Here is a 15700-nt window from a genome sequence, read left to right as displayed (position 1 = left end):
AGGATGCCGGTGCTTCAAGCCAGGGTGTTAATCCGCTGTGCCACAGCGCTGGCCCCAAGGCAAAGAGGTCTTAAATCCTCTGGTTCATTCCCCCAAATGTCCAGAACAGCCAAGGCTGAGCCTGGGCCAGGCCAAAGCCGGTAACCCAGAACTCAGTCCGAGTCTTTGTCGGTGGCAGGGAATGGAGCCTTCACTGCTGCCTCCCAGGTGTGCGATAGCAGGAAGCCAAGCACTCTGATGTGGGCTGTGGGCATCCCAAGTGCTGGCTTAACTGCTGCACCAGATACCTCCCTCCCCATCAAATGGTCATTTTTGAATTTCTGAAATAATGTATTTTAAAAAGGGTTATAGGGAGGGGTGGGGAGAGTGGGAAGTATCAGTATGTTCCTAAATCTGTATATATGAAATACATGAAACTTGTATACCTTAAATAAAATGAAAAAATAAAATTAAAAAGGGTTATAAAATTAATTTTGTATTTCTTATGTACCTAGTAAGTATTTTTTTTTTTAAGATTTATTTATTTCAAAGGGGGAGGCAATGAAAGAGAGAGTGAGCGAGCACGAGCTTCCATCCACTAGTTCATTCCCCGAAGTGGCTGCAACAGCTGGAGCTGGACCAATCTGAAGCCAAGAGCCAGGAACTTCTTTCTGGTCTCCCATGTGGGTGCAGGGGCCCAAGGACTTGGGCTATCTTCTGCTGCTTTCCCAGGCATATTAGCAGGGAGCTGGATCAGAAGTGGAGCAGCCAGGACTAGAACTGGCACCCATGTGGGATCCTGTTACTGCAGGCAGAGGCTTAGCCTTTTATGCCACAACGCCAGCACCCCTAGTAAGCATTAAAAAGTACTGAGTTGAATTTTTGATTAGTTTTTAGGAAGTTTTCTTTATAATTGACAGTGTCATAAACTTTGAACTTAAAGTTGATAAATTTCATGGTTTCTGTCTTTGAACAGCAATCATTGATTTAATCTTTGATTCCTGAAGAGTAGATACTTTCCTAAAAAGTAAGAATTTACTGAAGTCAGCAACTGTTCTGTGGTTAGGTAAGAAAACATTCTTCTTACTTGGAAACACAAGTGTTCAAAAGGTTATGATATATGCAAATTACTTCCAGGTGCTTGGGTGTAAGTGGGAAAACATGTATACTACATGTCCCCCACACATGTGTAAACAACGTATATATGTATACAATAAAGTAGTTCTCATTTTTCATAGTCATTTGGGACTGCAAAAATGATTTTGCGTGCTGAAATCATGGGATGAGGTTTTATTTTTTAAAGTCTTATTTGTTTATTTGAATGGCAGAGTGACAGAGATCTTCCAACCATTGGTACACTTCCCAAATGCCTGCAACTGCCAGGGCTGGGCCAGACCTAAGCCAGGTGCCAGGAATTCCATCCAGGTCTCTCACGCAGGTGGCAGGAACCCAAGTACCTGAGCCATCAGCTGCTGCCTCTCGGGCTTATTAGCAGGAAGCTGGATCAGAAGAAGAGATGGAGTTTAATCACAGGTGGCATACCTTGCTGCACATCACCTATCTTGAAACCTTAATAATCAGTTGGGAAAATTGTGATCTTAACCCATCAGGTTTTTTGTTAAAAATATTAAAAGCTGTTTTATTGTTGGTTGTAAATATATAAGAAGGTGAAATAATAGTAAAAGTAATATTGGGGCCGGTGCTATGGCATAGTGGATAAGGCCACTGCCTGCAGTGCCAGCATCCCATGTGGGTGCCTGATTGAGTCCCTGCTGCTCCGCTTTTGATCCGGCTCCCTGCTGGTGTGCTTGGGAAAGCAGCGGAGGATGGGCCAAGTCATTGGGTCCCCACACCCACTTGGGAGACCCGAAGAAGCTCCTGGCTTCAGATCAGCCCAGCTCCGGCCATTGTGGTCATTTGGGGAGTGAACCAGTAGAGGGAAGACTGACTCTCTTTCTCTCTCTCTCTCTCTCTGCCTCTGCTCTGTATAACTGTGCCTTTCAAATAAATAAATATTTTTTTAAAAAGTAATATTTATTTGGTACACTATAATACAGGAACATTATTTTTTAAATTTATTATTTAAAATATTTCATTTATTTGAGAGGCAGAGTTATAGACAGAGAAAAGGAGAGACAGAGAAAAAATTTTTCCATCTGTTGGTTTACTCCCCAAATGGCCACAATGGCAGGAACTGGGTCAATCTGAAGTCAGGATCCAGGAGCTTCCTCCAGGTTTCCCATGAGACTGTAGGGGCCCAAGCACGTGGGCCATTTTCTGTTGCTTTCCCAGGCCATAGCAGAGAGCTGGATCAGAAGAGGAGTAGTTGGGACTAGAACCGATGCCCGTGTGGGATGCAGGCATGGCAGGCAGAGGCTTAGCCTGCAATGCCACAGAGCTGTCCCCAGGAACATTATTATTTTATTTCATTATTAAAAACCTTTCAAGAATAATTTGAATAGTGCTTATCTGCTTCTTGAATAACTTAAGGAACAAACATCATTGGGGTATAAAAATTTTTTATATAATTTATTTGTTTATTTGAAAGAGTTAGAGAGGCAGAGAGAGAGAGAGAGAGAGAGAGATTTCCCTTCCATCCGCTGGTTGACTCTCCACATGGCCACAGCAGCCAGAGCTGGGCCTATCCAGAACCAGGAGCCAGGAGCTTCTTCCAGGTCTGTCACGTGGGTGCAGGGGCCCAAAGACTTGGGCCATCTTCCACTGCTTTCCAAGCCATAGCAGAGAGCTAGATGGGAAGTGGAGCAGCCAGGACTTGAACCAGCACCCATATGGGATTCCGGCGCTGCAGGCGGCAGCTCTACCTGCTGTACCACGGTGCTGGCCCCAATATTTTATTCTTTGCATTTTCAGTATTGTGAAATATGTTTGAGATAATTATGGTTTTTGCTGCTATCATTCCTCTGGAAATCTTCATCTTTTTTGTCATATGCACTTCCTTTTACTTTCACTGTTTCTCTATTGCATGTAACTCAGTTTTCTTTGAATTTCATTTCCAGCATTATCACTTCTATCGTATTGCTTCCATTTTCATGCTTAGTGGCTGATTTCCTCTTGATTATCCACATATTTGTAAAGTGTCATGTGATTAACTACCAGGAGACATGGAAGCAACATATATGCTTTGCTGTCTGTGTGTGAGCTGAGTGACATGCCTGGCAGTTTATCACCAGCACACTTTGAAAGAAGTGATGTGATTGGTTACTTATCTTGATGCACAGCTCTTATTTATATGACTTGCGGAATAAGAGCTCACAACCAATACCAATTTTGTTCGTTATACACATGCTTAGAGCATTCCACAGTAACCGAAATTTTTTAAATTTAATTCTGGATGTTTAATAGCAGTACAGAAGATTTCACTGAGGGGACCGGAAATTGCCCAGATAGACAGTAACTGAAATCTGAACTGTGTTTGAGAACTGTTATTTAGTGACACTGTGGTAACTAAAATTCATACATGCTGGGACAGCATAGAACAAGTCCTGTCTGCATAGAGAAAACATGAAGGGGAACAAATGCAAATGCTGTACTTTCTACACAGGTTGAGTGTCCTTTATTGAAAATGTTTGGTACCTGAATGTTGCAGAATTGTTCAGATTTGGGAATTTTGCTCAGACTTCAACCTTGAGTATTCCTAACTTGAAAATCCAAAATCTGAAACTTTGAGTATCATGTTTGAACTTTTCCAATTTCAGATTTTTGTATTGGGGAAGCTCAGTATTACAAGATAAGCTGCTTAAAGAAGGGATTATGTCATTTTACTCATATTTACTGACTATAGCTGTGGTTTACGGGGTGATTTGATGACACACACACACACATACAGAGTGCCGTTTTAACCACGATACATTACAGAGAGCATATATGAGGTTTGCCAGGGCAACTAACATTTTGCTGGGTAGCTCTAATATGCCTGGTGGTATTTCAGATGTTTTACATATGTAAGGTGTATCGTTGGATCCTACAGCAGCTCTCTGAATTTGATGACATTTTATAGTTGAGGAAACTGAGGTTCAGGGCCAGCATCCCATATGGGCACTGGTTCTAGTCCTGGCTGCTCCACTTCCGATCCAGCTCTCTGCTTTGCCTGGGAAAGCAGTAGAAGATGACCCAAATCCTTGGGCCCCTGCACCTGCGTGGGAGCTCCTGGCTCCTGGTTCCTGGTTCCTGGTTCCTGGCTCTTGGCTTCGGATCAGCCCAGCTCTGACCGTTGTGGCCATCTGGGGAGTGAATCAGCAGATAGAAGACCTCTCTCTCTGTCTCTACCTCTCTTTCAAATAAATAAAATAAATCTTAAAAAAAAAAAAAAAGTTACAGAGCCAGGATTCAAACTTAATTCTGACTCTAAACTCACACCCTTTGTGCTGCTCTTTTTTGGTGGTGGTTGTTGAGGGTCCTCCTGAAGATTCTTTGACAGGGATTCTGCTAAAACTACAATAGTAGAAAGGAGGGTTTTAGTTGTATTATGAAGTTTATGGAACTTTAGGTAATTAGATTCAGGTTAAACATTTTAGCAGAAGTGCTATATAAGTCATTTAATGTACTTATTGAATCCTGCCATGAGATAGACTGGTTGTGTTGCTTTTGGTAATAACAGTTCTTTATCACATTGATACTGGTATGACTGTTACCGATATCACCTGTAAAAATTTTTTTTGCCTTTGTAATTAAATTTTTCCTTAAAAGTCCTATTTATTTGAAAAGCAGAGTGAGAGGGGGCTGGTATTGTGGCATTGTAGGTTATGCCACTGGTTGCAACACCTGCATACCATATCAGAGTGTTTATTTGAGTCCTAGCTGCTCTATTTCCAGTCCAACTTCCTGCTAATATGCTTGGGAGACCAGTGGAGGAAGGCCCAAGTGCTTGGGCCCTTGCCATCCGTGTGGGAGTTCTGAATTTTCTGGTTCTGGCTCAGGCTGGGCTGTTGATGGCATTTTGAGAGTGGCCCAGTGAATCGAAGATTTTTCTTTCTCTGTTTTTCTGTCTTTGTCCCTTTTCCGTCCTGTCTCTGTCTTTCAAATTTAAAAACAGAATCAAAGGGCCAGCGCTGTAGCATAGTGGGTAAAGCCATCGCCTGCAGTGCTGGCATCGCATATGGGTGACGGTTTGGGTCCTGGCCTCTCCACTTGCGATCCAGCTCTGCTATGGCCTAGGAAGGCAGTAGAAGATGGTCCAAGTCCTTGGGCCCCTGTACCCATGTGGGAGACCTGCAAGAGGCTCTTGGCTCCTGGCTTCGGATTGACCCAGCTCCAGCTGTTGTGGTCAATTGGGGAGTGAACCAGTGGATGGAAGACCTCTCTCTCTATGTAACTCTGACTTTCAAATAAACAAATTAATTTTTTTTTTAAGATTTGTTTATTTCAAAGAGTTACACAGAGAGAGGAGAGGCAGAGAGACACAGAGAGAAAGGGAGGTCTTCATCCGATGGTTGTATCAATTGGCTGCAATGGCAGGAGCTGTGCTGATCTGAAGCCAGGAGCCAGGAGCTTCCTCTGGGTCTCCCATGTGGGTGCGGGGGCCCAAGCACTTGGGCCATCTTCTACTGCTTTCCCAGGCCATAGCAGAGAGCTGGATTGGAAGTATAGCAGCAGATTTTTTTTTTTTTTTTTTGACAGGCAGAGTTAGTGAGAGAGAGAGAGAGAGAAAGGTCTTCCTTCCGTTGGTTCACCCCCAAAGTGGCCACTATGGCTGGCGTGTTGTAGCCAGAGCGCTGCGCCAATCTGAAGCCAGGAACCAGGTGCTTCCTCCTGGTCTCCCATGTGTGCAGGGCCCAAGGACGTGGGCTAGCCTGCACTGCACTCTCAGGCCACCACAGAGAGCTGGACTGGAAGAGGAGCATCCAGGACAGAACCAGCGCCTCAACTGGGACTAGAACCCAGGGTGCTGGCGCCACAGGCAGAGGATTAGCCTATTGAGCTGCAGCGCTGGCCAACAGCCAAGTCTTGAACCGGTGCCCGTATGGGATGTCGGCGCTTCCGGCCAGGGCATTAACCTGCTGTGCCACAGTGCTGTCCCCAAATAAATCTTCAAAAAAAATAAAAAGAGAATATGCGATCCCAAAGAGGGAAATAAACATTTAAGGCACCATTAAGCATTTACTCTTTTTACTGGAAAGGACTTTGCAATTTTTTTAAAAAGATTTATTTTTTGTTTTGAAAGGCAGAGTTAAATAGAAGCAGAGAGGGAGGGAGAGGTCTTCTTCACTCCCTAGATGGCTAAAATGGCCGGAGCTGTGCTAACCCAAAGCTAGGAGCCAGGAACTTCTTCCGGGTCTCCCATGTGGATGGGAGAGGCCCAGGGACTCAGGCCATCTTTTACAGCTTTCCCAGGCCATAGCAGAGAGCTGGATCAGGAAGAGGAGCAGCTGGGTCTCCAGCCAGTTCCTATATAGGATACCGGCATTGCAAGTTGCAGCTTTATCCACTATGCCACAGCCCTGGCTCCAGTTTTTTTTTTTTTTTTTTTTTTTTTAAGATATATATATATATATATATATATGTATATGTATATGTATATATTTGAAAGGTAGAGTTACAGAGAGGCAGAGAGAGAGAGAGGTCTTCAGTCTGCTGGTTCACTCCCCAGATGGCCGCAACAGCTGGAGTTGTGCCGATCAGGAGCCAGGAGCTTCCCTCAGGTCTCCCACACAGGTGCAGGGGCCCAAGCACTTGAGCCATCCTCCACTACTTTCCCAGGCTATCAGCAGAGAGCTGGATCAGAAGTGGAGCAGCTGGAACTTGAACCAGAGCCCATATGGGATGCCAGCACTGCAGGTGGCAGCTTTACCCGCTACACCAGAGTGCCGGCCCCCTCTAATTCTTAAATTATTTTGGAACTGTGTGCTCTAACAAGTATGTCGAAGAGATCGTTCTGTATTATAATTGTTACCATGAGTAGAACACAGTTATACACACAGCCTATTAAAAGTTTTCTGCTCTCCTTTTAAATTCACATCAGTCAGCAGAATGTAGCCTTCAGTTGGATGAGCCTCTCGAGAGAAGACAGAATTGGAGATCTGCGTGGTGGGTGTCCATACAGTGACAGAGGAAAGGGACGCGTGGCTTCATGGTTACATGTGGGTGGGTCTGAGAGGATTGTGATGACAGGGGTTCAGGAAGCAGAATGAAATAGTGGCTTCTCTGGAAATGGAGATTTTGAACTGGAGAGGGAAGAGAGACAGAGAAGCAATAATGTTTGAAAGGAAAGTAGGAAAGTCCTGTTACAGAATTAGTTATCTTGAATCTGAGTGAATTTACTGAAACAATGATTGAGAAGCTGAGAAGGTACCACGAGAATGGAAGTAGGAACTTTTTAAAGATTTATTTGAAAGAGTAACAGAGAGGGAGGGAGGGAAAAAGATAGAGATCTTCCATCTGGTGGTTCACTCTCTAAGTGGGCACACCTGGGGCTGGATCAGGCTGAAGTCAGGAGCCTGGAACGCCATCTGGTTCTCTCATATCGGTTTCAGGGGTCCACACATATGGACCATCTTCTGCTTTCCCAAGCACATTATCAGGGAGCTGAATGGAAGCAAAGCAGCCAGGACTTGAATTGCCGCTCTGACAGGGAATGCTGATATCCCAAGTGATGGTTTAACCCACTGCACCACAATGTCAGCCCTTGATTTTATTTAAAAAATTTCACTTGTTTATTTTTATTTATTTGAAAGGCAAAGGTTAGATACAGATAGGGAGAAGTCTTCTGCCCACTGTTTCATCACCCACCTGCAATAGCCAAGACAGAAGCAGTCCAAAACCAGGAGCCCAGGACTATCTGGGTCTCCCATGTGGTGACAGGTACCTGGAACTATCACCTGCTGTCTCCTAGGGAGTGCATGAGCAGGAAGCTGGACATGAAGCAGAGCTGGGACTGGAATCCAGCTATTCCAGGATAGGAGGTGTGTGTCCCAAGTAGTGTCTTAACTGCTGTGCAAAACATCCACTCCTAATTTTGCTTTTTTAAGCTATAACATTGGGACTGGTGCTGTGATATAGCGGGTAAAACCATCACCCGCAGTGCCGACATCCCATATGGTCACCAATTCAAGACCTGACTACTCCACTTCTGGTCCAGCTCTCTGCTGTGGCCTGGGAAAGCAGTGGAAGATGACCTAAGTTGTTGGGCCCCTGCACCGCGTATGGAAGAAGCTGCTGGCTCCTTGCTTCGGATCGGTGCAGCTCTGGCCGTTGTGGCCAATTGGGGAGTGAACCAGCAGATGGAAGACACCTCTCTCTCTCTCTCTCTCTCTCTCTCTCTCTCTCTCTGTAAATCTGCCTTTCAAATAATTGAATAAATAAACGATAATATTTTCCTCTTTTTTTAAAAAAATGATTTATTTATTTATTTTGAAAGTCAGAGTTACACAGAGAGAGAAGGAGGCAGAAACAGAGAGGGAAGTCTTCCATCTGCTGGTTCACTCCCCAGTCAGCCACAACGGCCAGAGCTGCGCAGATCCGAAGTCAGGAGCCAGGAGCTTCTTCTGGGTCTCCCACAAGGGTGCCGGGGCTCAAGGGCTTGGACCATCTGCTGCTTTCCCAGGCCACAGCAGAGAGCTGGATTGAATTGAGCAGCTGAGTCTTGAACTGGCACCCATATGGGATGCTGGCACTGCAGGTGGCGGTTTTACCTGCTACACCACAGTGCCGGCCCCTCCTCTTAATTTTAATGGGCTTTATCTATGTATTCCTTAACTAGAAGGATAAAGTTTTTTTTTTTTTTAATTTTTTAATTTTTTATTTTTGATAGGCAGAGTTAGACAGAGAGAGACAGAGAGAAAGGTCTTTCTTTTTCCGTTGGTTCATCCCCCAAATGGCCGCTATGGCTGGCATGCTGTGGCCGGCGCAACTGCGCTAATCCGAAGCCAGGAGCCAGGTGCTTTCTCCTGGTCTCCCATGTGGGTGCAGAGCCCAAAGACCTGGGCCATCCTCCATTGCTTTCCCGGGGCCACAGCAGAGACTGGAAGAGGAGCAACTAGGACAGAACCCGGTGTGCCGTCGCTGCAGGCAGAGGATTGGCCTAGTGAGCTGCGGTGCCAGCCTGTTTTTTTTTTTTTTTTTAATTGATGCATTTTTTTAAAGTATTTAAATTTTTTTGCAAAGAGTTATATATAGAGTTCTATCTGCCAGTTCACTCACCAGTGACTGCAGTGTCTGGGCTGGGCCATACTGAAGCCAGGGTTCTGGAACTCAATCTGGGTCTCCCACAAGGGTGGCAGGGTGCAAGCACGTGGGTCATCTGCTTTCCCAGGTGCATTAGCAGGGAGCTAGATAAGAAATGGGACATAGCCGGCGCCGCGGCTCACTAGGCTAATCCTCCACCTGCGGCACCGGCACACCAGGTTCTAGTCCTGGTTGGGGCGCTGGATTCTGTCCCGATTGCCCCTCTTCCAGTCCAGCTCTCTGCTGTGGCCAGGGAGTGCAGTGGAGGATGGCCCAAGTGCTTGTGCCCTGCACCTGCATGGGAGACCAGGAGAAGCACCTGGCTCCCGGCTTTGGATCAGTGCAGTGCGTTGGCCACGGCGGCCATTGGAGGGTGAACCAATGGCAAAAGGAAGACCTTTCTCTCTATCTCTCTCTCTCACTGTCCACTCTGCCTGTCAAAAAAAAAAAAAAAAAAAAAAAAAGAAAAAGAAAAAGAAATGGAACAGCCAGGACTTGAACTGGCACCCATAGGGGATGGCAGTTCGGCCATAGCCGTTTAATCTACGGCACAACAATGCTGGCCCCAGACAAAAATGTTTTGTAGGGGACTGGTATTGTGGCGTAGAGGGCTAAGCCTCCTCCTGTGGCACCAGCATCCCATATGGGTACTGTTTATAGTCCCAGCTGCTCCTCTTCCAATCCAGCTGTCTTATGGCCTGGGAAAGCAGTAGAGGATAGCCCAAGTGCTTGGGAGACCCAGCGGAAGCTCCTGGGTCAGATTGGCCCAGCTCCAGCCATTGCAGCCATTTAGGAAGTGAACTAGCAGATGGAAGACCTCTGTCTATCTGCCCCTGCCTCTCTGTAACGCCTTTCAAATAAATAAATAAAATCTTTTAAAAACTGGTTTGTAAAAATGTATTAAATATGCATATTTTTAAAGATTTATTTGTTTATTTGAAAGACAGAGCTACAGAGAGACAGAGAGCTTTCAGCTGCTCTTTCACTCCCCAAATGTCCTCAATGTTTGGGTCTGGGCCAGGCCAAAGCCAGGGACCAGGAGCGTCTTCTGTGTCTCCCATGTGGTGGCAGGGGCCCAAGCACTTGGAACATCTTTGGCTGATTTCCCGGGCACATTAGCAGGGAGCTCGATTGGAAGTAGAACAACTGGGACTGGAACCAGCGCCCATATAGGATGCGGCATCGCCAGTAGCAGCTTAACTTGCTGCACCACAGCGCTGTCCCCAAGTGTGCAGTTTTTGATTCTCAATGGGATCGTGCTAGTGTGTTCAGAACTCTTTCAGAACCTGGCTGCAAACTAAAGCAGTAGCAGTTAAGATTTTCTCAATCAGATATAAATAGCCAGAAAAACTATGCAAGGTAGAAGTGGAAACAGCTAAGATTGATGAAAGTATCTCCCATGTAAGTCCAGAGCATGTAATCAACTTAAGAACAAACACTGTTATTGACAGTTTTGGTGTGGGAGAGTAGAAATAAGCCTAGTTTGTATTTCATACAGGCTTATGCAGATCTTTTGTGCCATCTTGGGAAAAGCCAGGACAACAGATATGTCTTTTACTGGATTTCAAGAGTCAGTGAACCTAGCCAGACCTTATTAAAGTAGAGGATGGGAATTGCAAGGGTCAGGGGCTCCCCGGGGTCTGCGTTCCTGAACAAGCCTTCTCTGGCTCCTGTTGTAGTGTACATTGACCCTTACACACACATCAGTTGATTCATTTAAATTCTTTACTAGATCACTTACACTTTGTACAAGTATTACTAGATCACTTACACTTTGTACAAGTATTTCTTGCTATTCTTGTCCTTTTAAAATAATTTTTATGGCATAAACTCACATTGTGTTTTCCCCCTCGAAAACAAATAATCCACACCCATATATGCAATCCATCTGAACTTGTCTACTGTTTTTTGTCTAGAATTAGCCAAAAGAAGTGGAATAGCAGGGTGTGGCACATGGCTTTAGTACTGTACCTGTATTTAAATCTCTTAAACTTTTTATAGGGTTGGAATGAGATTCCCCCCCTCCCCCAGGAACTCTGTGAAACAGTGGCAAAAGCTGAATTAACTGAACGCTTCCTCCTGGAGTGACTGAGTTTTCCCTTTGCGTGACTGTTGACCTTGTTCTTGTGGAGTTCCTTTCAGACTCCAACATTTGGGTAACCTTGAACTTCCTAATTTCTCGAAGTCTTTGCTCATTTCTGCCTTTTTTTTTTTTTTAAAGACTTACTTATTTGAAAGGCAGAGTTATAGAGAGGGAGAGAGCACTTCCATCTGGTGGTTCACTCCCTCAATAGCCACAACAGCTGAGGCTGGACCAGGCTGAAGGTAGGAGCCTGGAACTCTGTCCACGTCTTCCATGTGGGTGCCGGGGCCTAAGGAGTTGGGCTGTCTTCCGCTGCTTTCCCAGGTGCATCAGCAGGGAGCAGGATCAGAGATGGGCCAGAAAATGGCACCCATGTGGAAGGCCTACATCACAGGCATTGGCTGCACCACAAGGCTGGCCCCAAGTTTGCTCATTTCTAAATTGGAGGTGATAATAATATATATCTTTTTTGGATTGTTTGAGGATTTAATGGAATAATGAATGTAAGCTGCTTACCATTATTCAAAGCTTAATAAATTATTTTATATAACCTGCTAGTTTTCTGTCTTTCAAGCCTCATTTTAACTATAAATATAACATGGGTGCATTGTAATATAAAATTATAATATTATAGATAAGGCTTCAGTAGTCCCTTGGCCTCTGAATCTCAATTCCTTCCCCATTTTTATAAGTTTGTGTAGTCTTCCATGTCTTTTTCTTTGCCTTCTCTCTGTCTCAAATAAAAACAGCAATTTTGTAAATATTACAAGTACTAAGAATCTATTTTATAGACTCACTAACTCAAGAATAGCAAAATTCAACACTTTTGTTTTATAGTGGTAGATCATGCATTAAATTATAGAATTCTTTACAACTCTAGAAAAGCTTAATCAAAGAGAAGAAGCAAGAAACATGTTGAACTGTGTAACTCAAAACTGTACATTTGCTTTTCTGCCAATATATAGATTAGAAGGTAAGAAATTCACTGTCTCTCAGTATACCTTAAATTCTACAACTAGGGGTTAGAAATATCATTTGTTAGTCTAACATAAAAGAATGTTTCCTTTTCTCAAAAACATGAGAACATTTCACTATTTTTTTGAGGTAAGGGCAGGAATGTGGGCTTATGGATTCTAGAGAAGAGTAGTTAACACCGTTGTTTGCTTGTCACTGATCCTTAGGTGTATTTAAGTTACTTTTATAGTTTTCCTATGTTTGGATTTTGTTTATTTGAATTACGTTCACATTGAGAAATGGATTTCAGGCCATTTAGGGAAGGAGGCTGAGCGTGAAGTGACATCAGTTCTTCCCTTTAAGTAAGGGAATGTCAAGAGGAAGAGGCCATACACATCGGGGATCTAAGAGTTGAAGAATGTGGATTTCATATGATCTTTTTCCTCTGGCAACTTGAGGAGTCAGTTGGACAACATTATAGGAGGGATTGTCCATAGACAAAGGAAAATGCCAAGGTAATATGAGGCTAATTCTTACTTCCCGGGGACAAGAAGGGGCACAGTGGAGAGTGGCGCAGGATTCAGCTCCTCGTCTTTCATCCTGGTCTTTAGGCTCCACCTAGCAATGGAGGGCAAAGAGCAAAGTGCACACACCCAGTGGACGTGTATGTTGCTGGCTGATTATCATACAGTTTCAGCATCTGCTGCCTTGGGAGACTCAGTATGGACATTAAATTGCTTTCCTGGTGGCTATTTTTTTTTTTTTTTTAAAGATTTATTTATTTGAAAGAACAACAGAAATAGGAGAGAGAGAGAAAGAGATCTTCCATCTCCTGGTTCACTTCCCAAATGGCCACAGTCTTGGCCAGGCTGAAGTCAGGAGCTTAGAACTCCATCCAGGTCTCCAACATGGGTGGCAGAGGCCCAAGTTCTTGGGCCATCTTCTGCTGTTTCCCAGGTGCATAGCAGAAAGCTGGATTGGAAGTGGAACAGCTGGGACTTGAACCAGCACTCCAGTGTGGATATGCTGCTATTGCTGGCTGCTACTTAACCTGCTGTGGCACTATACTTGGCTTCCCTGGTTCTGTTGCTTCTTCCAGCAGGCTAGTCCAGTGTGGCAGCTACGAGCCCCATGTAAGTTGTATCCTGTCTGAATTGATGTAAGTGTAGGGCCAGCACTGTGGTGTAGCAGGTAACGCTGCTGCCTGCAGTGCAGGCATCCCATATGGGCGCTGGTTTGAGTCTTAGCTGCTCCACTTCTGATCCAGCTCTCTGCTATGGTCTGGGATAGAGTGGAAGATGGCCCAAGTCCTTGGGCCCCTGCACCCACATGCGGGACCTGCAGGAAGCTCCTGGCTTCAGATCAGCTCAGCTCCAGCAGCAAATGGCCATTTGGGGAATGAACCAGACTAGAACCTGGGGTGCCGGCGCCTCAGGCAGAGGATTATCCTATTGAGCTGTGGAGCCGGGCGAGGGAGAGGTCTTTGATCCACTGGTTCACTCCCCAAATGGCCACAACGGCCGGAGCTGCGCTGATCTGAAGCCAAGAGCCAGGAGCTGCTTCTTGGTCTCGCACATGGGTGCAGGGGCCCAAGGACACTGTTTTCCCAGGCACATAAGCAGAGAGCTGGATTAGGGGCCGACACTGTGGATTAGAGAGTAAAGCCACTGCCTGTGCCAACTTTCCATATTGGCGCCGGTTCAAGACCAGACTGCTCCTCTTCCCATCCAGCTCGGCTGTTTCAGTGGAGGATGCCCCAAGTCCTTGGGCCCCTAAGCCCCTGTGGGAGACCCAGAGGAAGCTCCTGGCTTCAGATTGGCACAGCTCTGGCCACTGCAGCCAATTCGGGAGTCAACCAACGGATGGAAGACCTCTCTCTACCTCTCCTCTCTGTGTAACTCTGACTTTCAAATAAATAAATAAATCTTAAAAAAAAAAAAAAAAAAAGGTGGAGGATTGGAAGTGGAGCAGTTGGTGCTCAAATATGGGATGCCAGCACTGCAAGTGGCAGCTTTACCTGCTACGCCGCAGCACCAACCCCTGTAGAATTTCATTTGAGTCATTCTAAAGACCGTTGAGTGATCTCAGTTCAGTAAAAAATGTTTATCATTTCGTTTTTATAGGACTATATTTATTTTACTAGCTAAAAACATTTTTAATTTTCTAAGTTGATGGGACCGTGGGCTTGCAGTATCAGATATGTGTGCGTGATTTTCCAGAATCACTTCTGTAGTATGCCCATGTGCATAAGGATCTGGTCCTGCCAGTCTTGCTCTCTGCTTACACTGTCCTTGGAAGAGTGATGCTTTTCTAAGAAAAGTATTCTAGAACCAGATAGATCCCTTAATCTAGCTCTTAGGTGCCGTCACTACCAAGGAATGAAGGAAGTTAGGTTAGAATGTCGTCAGACTTTGTATTCGGCTGTCTAGAGCCAGTTTCTGCATTCATGCAATACATTAACGTATGATCTTTCCACAAATCTAGTATCAGACCTAAGAAAATTAAAATTCCAGGGGTTGAGTTTAGCCCAACAGTTGACTCTGATTAAGATCGTGGAATTCCATGTTGGAATACCTGGGTTCTATACCTGGCTTTGCCTCTGATCCTGGTTTTCTGTTGATGTGGACTCTGAGAGGCACCAATGGTGGCCCATGTAGTTGGGCTCCTGTCCTTGCGTGTGTTTGTCCTTGCCAAACTCAGTTGAGTTTGCAGCTCTTGACTTTGTCCCCTGGCTGAGGCATTGTAGGCATTTGGGAAATGAACCAGCAGAGGAGCTTCCTCTCTGTCTCTCAAATGAAAAGTTTTTTTTTTTTTCTTTTTAAATATTTATCTGAAAGGCAGAATTTTACAGAGAGAGAGATCTTCCATTGCTGGTTCACTCCCCAGATGGGCACAATGGTGAGGGTTTGGTCAGGAGCCAGGAGCTTCTTCCAGGTCTTTCACTTGGGTGGTAGGTGCCCAGGTACTTGGGCTGCCTTCCACTGTTTTTCCCAGGCCATTAGCAGGGAACTGGATGGAAGTGGAGCAGCCGGGATACAAGCCAGAGCCCATACGGGATACTGGCATTTTAGGCGAAGCTCTTCCCGCTATGCCACAACTCCGGCCCTGGAAATTTTTTTGTCCATCTTATTAAGAGTCAGAGACAGAGGTATTTATCCCGTGGTTCACTCCCAGATGCCCACACCAGCCGTGGCTAGGCCAAACTGAAGCCAGAAACCTGGGACTCATTATGGGTCTCCCTCATGGGTGGCAGGGACCTTGAGCCATCATCTGCTGCTTCCCAGGGTGTGCATAGCTGGAAGCTGCATCCAGAGCTGGGTAGCTGGGAGTCTAACCAGTCATTCTGATGTGGTATCTGTATGCCCTAAGCAGCTTAACCACTGGGACTAATACCATCTTCTTAGGTGAAATTTAGTACGTTAAAATTGTTCTGCAACCACCACCTTTGTCTAGTTCCAACACGTGTGAAGCACAGTAAAGGAAACTCAAATAAATATAAATAAA

General features: G+C 45.1%; 1 protein-coding gene across 4 annotated transcripts in view; it reads left to right on the top strand.

Moving 5' to 3' along the window:
- The window catches only part of KDM2A (lysine demethylase 2A), a 132527-nt gene that overhangs the window by 39795 nt on the left and 77032 nt on the right, over positions 1-15700 (top strand). Inside the window, exon 1 of one of the 4 annotated variants that reach the window (XM_051826518.2) lies at positions 1025-1045. The exons of the other annotated variants lie outside the window; for them this stretch is intronic. The gene's annotated coding sequence lies outside the window, so the exon portion shown is untranslated. Of the gene's footprint in view, positions 1-1024; positions 1046-15700 lie in introns of those variants that run through there. 4 annotated transcript variants of the gene reach the window in all.

Source organism: Oryctolagus cuniculus, chromosome 1 (genome assembly GCF_964237555.1).
Source record: "Oryctolagus cuniculus chromosome 1, mOryCun1.1, whole genome shotgun sequence".
Classification (NCBI taxonomy): Eukaryota; Metazoa; Chordata; class Mammalia; order Lagomorpha; family Leporidae; genus Oryctolagus; species Oryctolagus cuniculus.
The sequence above is the reverse complement of the archived record's forward strand: the minus strand, read 5'-3'. Positions and strand labels throughout refer to the sequence as shown.